A 10,575-nucleotide genomic window follows, 5' to 3' on the forward strand; every position below is an offset into this window, starting at 1 on the left:
TAGAGAGCAGGTATGTTGTCATGCAAGTTTATGCTCTAGTTTATTGGTTTGTAATATCAATTTTTAAAAGATGACTAAGGGATTAATTTTTCATTTGGTAGTAACACCTTTTTTTGTTGAGATAACTAAGTAATTCCCATGTAGGTTTCAGGTTTTGGTTCTTCTAGCCTTGTAAATATTTCACAGTTGGAGAAAAAATATCCCATACTGTCTATTTGTCTCAGTTTGTGCTTGATTAGGATGCATCAGGCATTCAGAGATTTCTGAAATGTTCTGAAATATGTGTAGGGAAAAAAGGAAAAATGAATGACCAGTGTTTCCTGCGTTAACATTCATAATGTATTTTTCCCTAGCATCTCATTTTGCAGGAATTTGTGAGGAAGTAGTCAATTTGTAAATCTTTGAATAATTATGTTTTGCACATTAATACACAATATACCTTTAAAGATTCTGCCTGGCACTGGAAATGTCCTAGGCTAGGATGGAGTAAGGGGAAAAAACTGTTCTTGGGCTTGAACCTGAAATCCAAACTGAGAGTCCATCTCTTTTTTTTTTTTTCTTTTTTTTAAAGATCACCTCTGGGGACAGAACAGCTGGGAGAAGGGGGATCCTTCTCTGACAGTAGGGAAGAGGAGTGCTTGGAGGTGGGTATGAGAGAAAAATGGTAATGGAAAAGAATGGTAGGCAATAGGTTAACTGCACAGAGAAAGCTTATGAACTAAACTCTAAACTCTACTAAAACCCAAGTCCTATCCACAAGTCAGGTAATCATAGAGGAGTTTTAATGGGAAAAAACTGTTGGAGATCATCTGGTCCAGCCTCCCTGCTGAAAGTGAATCCAACTGTGAAGTCAGATCGGGTTTCTCAGGGTCTTGCCTAGTTCCAGCCTCTGTGAGCAACCCTTTCCCATGTCCACTTCAGCTTGTCCAAGCTGAGAAGGCTTTGAGCCTCTTTCTCAGGCAGATATGAGTGACAAGCTGTCTCCTGAGTGGAAAACCTCTGAGTCACTCAACGCTGCCTAGTAACATTGGGTAAAATTGTTGATTACAGTGTAAATACTGGCAGTGGATGGCAGTTTTTTGTGAGCTTTCTGGCAGTGATTTTCTGTGAGAATTTTATAAAATGAGGTGTACAGGTAGCCTGCAGCATCTGTCTGGAGTTACAGAGATCTCTGCTGTATTTCCCTCATTTTGACTGCATCCAGAAATGTACTTTTTCCTCTGTCTTCTGTCCTTTTCCCTGGTTTACCTGTTTCTAATTTAATGGGAAGGAGATCTTACTGAGAACTAAGCTTTTATTCAGCTAAGCTTGTCTATGCATGAGCCACCGCCTGCTCCTAATGGGTACCCCACTCAGCCTGAAGATTTAACTTGGCAGAACTCAAATTTCTCAGGGAAATAAAGTTTACAATTTATCCTGACATCTACCCCAGCACATCATGTAATACAGTTAGTTAGGAAAGATTTTTTAAGAGCATTGCAAAAAGGAAAGAAAAAAAAAAATGGGAAAAAGCAAGTTCTGTCCCTATCCCTATTATACAAAGTAATTAACAATGTTTGAAAATCTAGAACAATATTTTGATTAACAGTAATGGCTTGTTTTAAACTTGTATGTCTAAGCTTTCTAGGTTAAAACAAAAAGTGCATATGTCTAGCATCCAAAAATAATTGCAATTTACAAGTATGGACAATATTTATGTCAGCACCAGATTTGGTCATGGCAGTATAGCATCTGGCATGTGGGATCAGCAGCACAGTCAGCTGTTGTGTGGAATAGCAGCCTTGGTTTTTATTTGTGTTTATTTGCCTATTTTCCCATTTATCTACCAATGGAGAAGAAGAAGTCAGGAAAAACCCCTGCTGTTAGGCTTCTCTTTGAAAGTGTAAGGTGGTGAATACATAATTTTTTATGTGGGTTTCATTAACACAGAATCTTTCTGCAGGTTTTCCAAGGCAATAAAGGCTATTCAATCATTCTGCCTGTATATTTGTGTATCTCTGTTCCATGAGAACAAGGTTTTACTCTACTGTTTGGTGTTAATAACATTTTCTCAGATGAACAGACCTTTTGTTATTAGGTTACAGTTCCTATTGCAGCTGAGTAAGGGAACCTTCCCTGGGAGAAAACCTGCAAATTGCCTGCTCTGTTTGGCCTGTTGCTGGCCAGACACCGGGTGAATGCTGCTCAGCATCTCAGCCCAGCGCAGCTGGGAACCAGCCCCAGCCCTGGGCTTGGAGGCTGTGGACAGTGAGGGGTTGTGGGGCAGGTGGGGACACTGTCACGGGCAGAAGGAGACTGCCACAGGCAGAGCAGCTGGAGCCAGGGGGAAATGCAGCCCTGCAAGATCCATAAGATTAAAAGCCTCCTTAATTCCTTCATTGAAAGAACTTGATACTTTTTAATTTAAAAGTGATATATCAAATCTAAGGCATGGTGATGCTTTGTAGTAAGCTTTCCATTATGGTTAAATACAGGCTCATGTTCTTCTGAACACTGAAATCAGATCTGAGATTTGCTGGACTTCTAGGGACACAAAGTTATGCTTTTATTGAGTACTGGGACCAGTACACTCATTCCAAGCTGATTAGTATGCTGTGTGCTCTAATTGTTTCTCTAATACACTTAATTCACAATGATATTTATATGCTGCATCAGTACTTGAAACCTAAAACCCCTTTTTGTCAGTAGTAAAAAAACCATGTATGACTGAGTGACTGATAGAAAATTTCTGGTGGTGAAATAATTGTTATTAAATAGCATCAGATCGTATGTTTTGATTTTTGAAGTCCTTTTCTTAAAGATCTGATAGTTCTCCAGCCAGCCTTCAGAAGACTTATGCAAAGCCAGGAAAGTCCCTTTGGAGTCCTGCAAGGTTCAAGTCAGGCAGAAGGATCTACCCTCCCATGGGCAACAGGTAATTTTTCAAGGTAAAGACACTCTCAGGGACAACTGCTTGTGGGGAAGAGAAAGAGGGTGTTGAAAGACGAAGTGAAAAACTCGAGCACCCTTGACGGGAGAAATGGCTTCAGCTCAGTGCAGTTGTAAAGAAAGTACTGCAAAGGAATTGGTTTTGTGACAAACTTGCTTGTGGGCGTTTAGAGGACAAAGTGCTTTGTATGGTGGTTTGTGCCAGACATCTTGGGACCATTCAGTGCAGTTTTGGATCTCTTCCAGAATTTTGAGATGAAAGGATGAGGAAAGAATTGATCTTTCATTTTTTCTTAAATGTGGTTGGATTTGCATTGCTCTGTATTTGTTCCTTTTGAGTGTTATTTGAAGAGCAGTATCATAGTGATGGTGCTCAGCTCATTTATCAATGTTTGTGCACAGATTTGCAAAATATTTGTGAAGATGGGTCCTATGACTACTTTAATTTCACAGATTTATTGTTTCAGGAACAGAAATGGATAATGACAGGCATTCTAAATAACATCAATTAAATGGAAAAACTGGATGTATATGTGTTTATTGCCTTTTCCCATGCCATTTTCCACAGAGATTTGTCTAACAGTTGCTTCTATTTTGATGTGGGAGCTATAACTTCTAAAGGGGTTTTAGAACCATGAACACATGGTTTCTTCATGGAAAGAGTAGCCATCTCTTTCCTTGAAGGTTAATAAAGTGATCTAATTATATTTACATCTATTAGGACGTGAAGACTTTAGAAAATGAAGCCTGATTATGGAAAAACCCTTATACCATCTTCTTCCTGAGTAGGTTTTGCTGTGGTGTCTCTGTTCTGGAGTGAAATGAGTATTTAACTAAATTAAATGAGCTTTGCACTGAAATGAAAACAACAGGCCTCTTCTTTAATTCAAGGTAAACACTATTTCTGAAAGACTTGATTTCCTTTTAAATATCTAGTAACCAAATGTTGATATCCCAAATTTAAGGCTAATATTTGTTACCAGCAAAATTATCATCAATCAGTACTAAATTTCCAAAAACACAGATGGGCACATAATGCCTGATGAAATATTGTGATGTAAATAAAAATCATCTGATTTAAGAGGGGCAGAACAAGGAGCAGGATTATTTCTGTGACTCTCAATTCCTAACTGTTTCTCCACTCCATACACTTCAAGGAAAAAAGGGGCTAAATGCCTTTTTCTGGTGTCTATGGCAGTAGGCAGAGAGATCCACACGGGTACCCTGCCAGTTGCAATTATTCTTAATTTGTGTTCTCCAGCAATGTATTCAGATGCAATTTATCAATAGTAAAAAAATGGGGTCCCCACCATTTTCCATGAAAGTTTGTTTCAATATTTACTCATCCTACGTATAGTAACCACTGGTTTTTTCCCCTTGATTTGGTATGGTTTCTTTTTTGGTCTTTGGCTTCAGTTATGTCTTTGTCATATGCATTTTACAGAGAGGCATGGTACATGAGGACCTGCCAAGCTGCTCAGAATTTAGCATGACCTTGACAGAAGTCCTTGTCAAAGTCCATCATAATGCTTTTCTGCTACATCATGCCAACACATCACTCAGTAAGCCATCTCTGCTTAGGAAATTTAGCTTCAAGGCTGAGTATGTTTGAGTAGGAACAAAAAGTTCTTCTGCATGTAATAAACAAAAAAGTTATTTCTGTTTTATGATTAAGTCAAAATTGATCTAGCTTTGCTTAAGAGTAATAAACATTCCTGAGAAAAAGTCTGAAAAATGGCAGAACATGCAGTTGCAAGAAATTCTTTTGATTGTGAAATTGTGTGTTTATCCTGTCTAACATGCATATAATTTGATTCAAGCTTAGCTCAAGCCAGAATTAGAACAGACAATTGCTTACTTTTAGGAAGAAGTGTAATCCAGGGCTTTACTGCTTACATTATTTGCGTAATTAGAAAAAAGGCTATGGTTGAAGTCACTAATTTAACCTCCAACAAACTGTAGCTTTTGGTAACCTATTGACATTGAAATCACAAAGATTTTAGGGAACATTTTAACTAATCCACAACTAAAGGAATAGTGGATTTATCTTTTTATAGTGCTTTAGTCATAACACTGCAACTAGAAAGGAAACCACAGTTTCTTAACTATTTTACATGTTTGAAAATTTGATTTTATTATTCAAAGAGAATATATAGATCTCATCTAATGGTTATACAACAGCAGTTCAATATTTGGATTCTCAGAGAAGAGTCTGCTTGTTCCATTTTCAGATCTGGTCTAATGATAAATTCTCGGTTATCACCATACACACTTCAGCCTTTGTCTGCCCTCTGCCTGTTAATAAAATTTAATATAAGTGACACAATTCAGTGATCATAAATAATGACTTAAACCAATAATAAAAAACCCTTAAATTTTGTATTTTTTTATGTTTTTCACATATTTACATTTCAATAGGGTTCTGTATAATGGCATTCCCAATATAACTCATTTGAATCACGACTTTCAAGTAAATTGAACCTTTAAAGTTGGAGATTCATCTTGAGTTACAAAAGATAAAATCTCTTTTAGGTGAATAACTCCTACGGTGTTACATTTATTTGTAATTGTTTATTAAGTGTTTTTGATATGGAAAAATGTAAACAATATATTTCTTAATTACTAAGTAATTAATTTTTGTATTGGAAGTTGTGGCAAGCTGCATTTGATTGGAAATTAAGACCCACTTAGACAAAAAACCAAATTCCTTTCTATTGAATTAGAAACCCTGTTTCACTTCCTTAATAAAAGCAATAAAAATATCAGGTGCTTATATTACTCTGTTGCATGGAAGGAATTATGACAGTACTTAATAGTTGAACTGAATCAAAAGACTAAGTCTTTCAAAGATTTAGTCTTAATAGATCCTCTCCATCTCATTTTTCTTTCTGAGCTGAAAGAAGAAGACAAGATTTATTGCTTTCTTGACTTTTCATTTGTCAACCAAATAATCTGATTCATGGACAAAAAAGACAATGTCCTGAAAAGAAAATGTTTCAAATTATAATCACTTTCTCTTTGAGACAATTAGTCAATATATTCCATCTTTCTTTGAAATTTCTACAAACTTGTACCACTTCAATGACTGCCATTTGCTATGGTTGGTATGACTGATGGGTAGTAGTTAGGGGCATAGCACTGTTTTCATCTCCTGTTTTTTAGGCATTTAATTTAGAACTTTGAATCTTACATAATGGCTTGCACTTCCTTGACCTACCTCTTTGAAAACCGCTATACAACTTCAAAATTTTGCAGTTTCTTTTGTGTAGAAGTTTTTTTTTTTTAGATTTATCCACATCTCAGCAGTGTTCTCAGCAGATTGAATTATTCTACCACCTGTAGAATAGAAATTCTACAGAAATTTGACTGTAAATAATATATATTACATTGATAGAGAATTGATAGCAAATATCTTCCAAGTAACAATTAATAATCTTTCCAACATACTTATTATTAACACAGAGATTTGTGATTATTATTAAATTTCAATTAGTGCTATATTTTACAGTAAGAACTGAGAAGATAGCCATGAATGTGCTTCAGAAAAAATATAAACAGGATTCAATTAATTCACATATGTCAACACTGTTTCCTCATCATTGCTTTCAAAACCATATTATTATTAAGCAATATTTGTGCTCTGAAGAGGATCAGTTGCATCTTAGGTATGCACAAAATAATGTATTAAAGGCAGATAGCAGGGTGAACCATCTGTTCTGAAAAAACCACAGAAACCCCAAACCCCATCATAAACAAAAAACCTGCACCCAAAACAAAAACCCAAACAAAAAAACCCCACCAACATAAAAAAAAAAAAACAAAAACAAAAAACCAAAAAAAACACCAACAAACCCCCCAACCAAAACTTTCTTCCTGTGTTGGTTCTATACTAAGCTAAAATATTGGGGGGAAGGAGGCTTCATTATACCTTCTCTCTTTTTTCCAAAAGAGGTGAAAGTTGCAAGAGGAAAGTGAGAAACACCTTAAGGTAAAGAATCTATCAGCAACTTGCCCATTAGTTGCTTTTGCAGAGATGGTCATGTCCCTCCTTCCTTACCTCTCCTGTTGTACATCTCTGCTGCTTCCCCACAGCTGGATCTAGTGCTTGTCTTTTGGAAGCTGGCTTAGCTTCCCAAACCATTAGCAGACTAACCCACGTGAATAAAAGTCTGCTGCTTCCAAAGGCCACTGCATAAATGAGCTAAACTGAATTTCTGGGGATTTAGACAAGGATAAGAACCCCCCTAGAAAACAAGATATAGAGGTACAGAATAAAAGTAGGCTGTGAGATTGACTTGAATTTCAGAAAAATTCATTCTCTGAGTCTTGAGGTGGGACCTAAAGAAATGGATACATGCTCTAGAATGTGGAACCATGCCTCATCAGCACCTGCTGATGGAGAAAGAAGTTAGAGGGAAACTCATCCTTACATGATGGAGAATATTTGTTACTTGTTCTCAGTCCTATCCCTTCTAGCTTATGCAGACAACCTTGGCCCAGAAGTAAAGCTAAAACATGTTAGGAACCAGTCTGCAGCATTATGTAGCCACATGTCTCTTTGAATATGTGAGTATTTGGTAAAGTGAATTCAGACCCAAATATCAACAGCTCTAAAACTCAGAGACAGACAGGTTGTGTTGTTGGCTGAATCAGGAGAAACATCATGAAAGACTTCTTTTTCACTGAGCACATGTTCTACTATATGTAAAAGATACAAGGCAAGGATATAATCATCAGGATTCTTGAAAATAGGATTGCACAAGGGAGCACTTCAAAGTAGTGTGAGAAAATCCAACTGCATATGTACACAGCTTGACTTTTTGCCACCACAGCATCTGCAGCATCTCTGTAAACAATTTCCTGAGTAGAGACCTTTGCATTCTTTTGTGTTATTTAAATAGAGACCTTGGCATTCTTTTGTGTTATTTGTTATTCAGTATACAGTTCATGAACCACTGGGGAGAATGAATTTGTTGCTGCATCAGAGATGCTTGACTGAACATAAAGTAGGACTCTATGGCTCAACATGCTTGTCATTGATAATTATCAGCCCTACTTTCACAATTCCACTGAATTTGTGATAGAAGTGCTACTTGCAACTGGGCACTAATAGATTCTCTGGGCACAGAGAAATTAGCAGCTGGTAGTTGCCCAAGGCTATATGCTGATTGTAGCGTGGATTGCAGTAGCTGTGTGCAAACACAATGAAAGTATTAAAAAGTTTCCATCAACTCTTTCTGAAAAAATGTATTTACATTTGTTTCCTTCCAAAGAAGGAAGCTTCTGCGAAGCAATCTATAAGGATTCCTTTAACCATATATTGGAAGTTCTCCATTATTCAGGGATTATGGCAGGGTTTCTTCTGCCCTGGTCTCTCTGCCCTTTGCACACCCTGTAGGGAGGACTCTCCACCTCAGCTGGGGCAATCCCAGAAACAGGCTGTGAGGAGAAAGGACTGAAAGCAGCCCTGGGGAGAAGGCCTTGTGAGTGTCTGTGCACAAGAAGCTCAACGTGACCCAGTAATGTGCCCAGAAGGCCAAATGTTTTCTGGGCTGCATCAAAAGACGCATGACCAGCAGATCCACTCCGACCTGGAGCGAAACGGCTTGGGCTGGAGTCAGAGCTGTGGGCCTGGGAATGAAGAATGAACATGGGAATGGAGAGCAAGGGAAGACATGGGAAGCCAGATGCAATATGAAAAAGCTGGCAATGAGGGTTGTAAAGCCATTTTTGAGGGAGGATCTGGAGATGAAGACACTCCAGCTAGGACAACCTAGGGAAAAGTAGGAGCTAAAAATTAAGATTCTCCCATCTGCAAGCTGAAACTTGCTTCACTCATCTTTCTGATCCTAAACTGAGGTGGGAATATCAGCTAAATTTCTTGTCAGCAAAACATTTTAATATGATATTGATCATAGGTAAAATAATGTTTTTGTTGAAAGTGTCTTTGTATCAGCAGAAACAGTTTGTTTCTTTTTAGAGGAAAAGAAAGACAAGGAAAGACGATGGGTCTCCTAGAAGATTTCAGTGTCCCAGGCTTTAGGAAAACAGGAGGACAATACTGACAGAATTCTATCTCATTTGCAACAGAAAATGTTATCAAGGGTGAAAAAACATACAAGTTAAAAGATTTGGAAAAGTTATTCAGATTGAATGAGATGCTTAGCTAAAACTCTGTCTCCCACAAGAAAAACAGCTTTCCTAGTTTTCCAATCTTTCTTGGAAAAGTTTAGTCAAGACTTATCACCTGATACCTTTTTTTTGTTTGTTACTGAACAGAGACATGGTTAGGAGCAGAAATGGTGAAGCTTAATCTTTAGAACTAAAATCTTGTCTTATTTTCACAGTAATGCAACATCCACAGTGATGTAGACTCTGAAAACATACTAGTGTAAGCTTTAATTTGTTTTAGAATTTGGATAGTTGTTAGGCAATGTCTATCATGTATTACAAAAATTGCTATGTATGTAATGAATATTCAGGCTTCCTTGTCTAGTGTAGGGGCAATCAAATAGATCTTTTTCTCAATTCTATTAATAGCAATGGAAGACTTCAATGAGCTGAAAGTAAAAATATCATACATTTCAACGCTGCTCCTCTTACTATGCTTTAGACTGTTTGCATTGCATGCATACTGTCTCAGCTTCTAATAAAGATGCTGTAATCATGGGTTTTGATCAAGAGCACATTATTTTTCCTTGAAACTTACTGTAGTTTATCATAGTATGCCTTGCAGTCTCTAAAGCACATTTCTGTTTATTTAGGAAAATGCCAGGGGGAATGAATCAGGTGGAAAAATAGATTATAATTTCATCTCACAGATGATTTTCAAGAAACCTTTGTATATTAGAAAGCTTTAAAATTGTCAGAAAGGCAGATCTCTGTTAACAGGACATCAGTAGCCATCAAATTCTATGGGGTTATGGGATCTTTTGCCTTCTTGTTGTCCAGAATTAAGACATAGCCCAGTCATGGAGGTTTACAGTCTGAAATCACTTTAAACCGTATTTCAACAGCCTGACTTAATCCTAGACTGGGCCATGTCTTTTAATCTGTTTCTGGGAATTATCCAAAATAATTGTACATAGTATCTGTGATGAGCTTAGGGGCTGAAAATCTTTAAATTAAACTGGAAAGGAATTAGCCAGTGTGCTGTGGGTAGTAACTTAGAAGCAAGTGGTTTACTGTGGGGTTTTTGGGTATTTGCACTTGGGAAAGACTCAATGTAGTTTTGGGTACTTCACCAATTTTTAAAAGTATCTGACATAGTGGAACTTATAAAATCATGTACTTTACCTTAACATTGGATCAACTAAGAACATGCACATATTTTTTTAAGGATCACTGATAATCTGATCAGTAGGAACAAATGAAGCACCTTAATGTAATCACCAATACATAGTCTTAATCACTTTTAAAATAGTTTACGTCTATCTGAGAGTACTGCAGAAGTGTAATTGCAAGGCAGTGTCTAAGCCTTTTACCAGAACTGTGAAATATAATCTTCCACACAGATAATACTCTGCAAGACTGTTCTTAATAATGGATCCTGTTTGAAAATGTAACAGACTAAACCATGCTTCTCTGGATCAAAAGCTAATCAAACTCCCTTCTGCTAATGAGAGACGAGATCAAAACTGTGGAAAA

This window comes from Ammospiza nelsoni, chromosome 5 (genome assembly GCF_027579445.1).
Source record: "Ammospiza nelsoni isolate bAmmNel1 chromosome 5, bAmmNel1.pri, whole genome shotgun sequence".
Classification (NCBI taxonomy): domain Eukaryota; kingdom Metazoa; phylum Chordata; class Aves; order Passeriformes; family Passerellidae; genus Ammospiza; species Ammospiza nelsoni.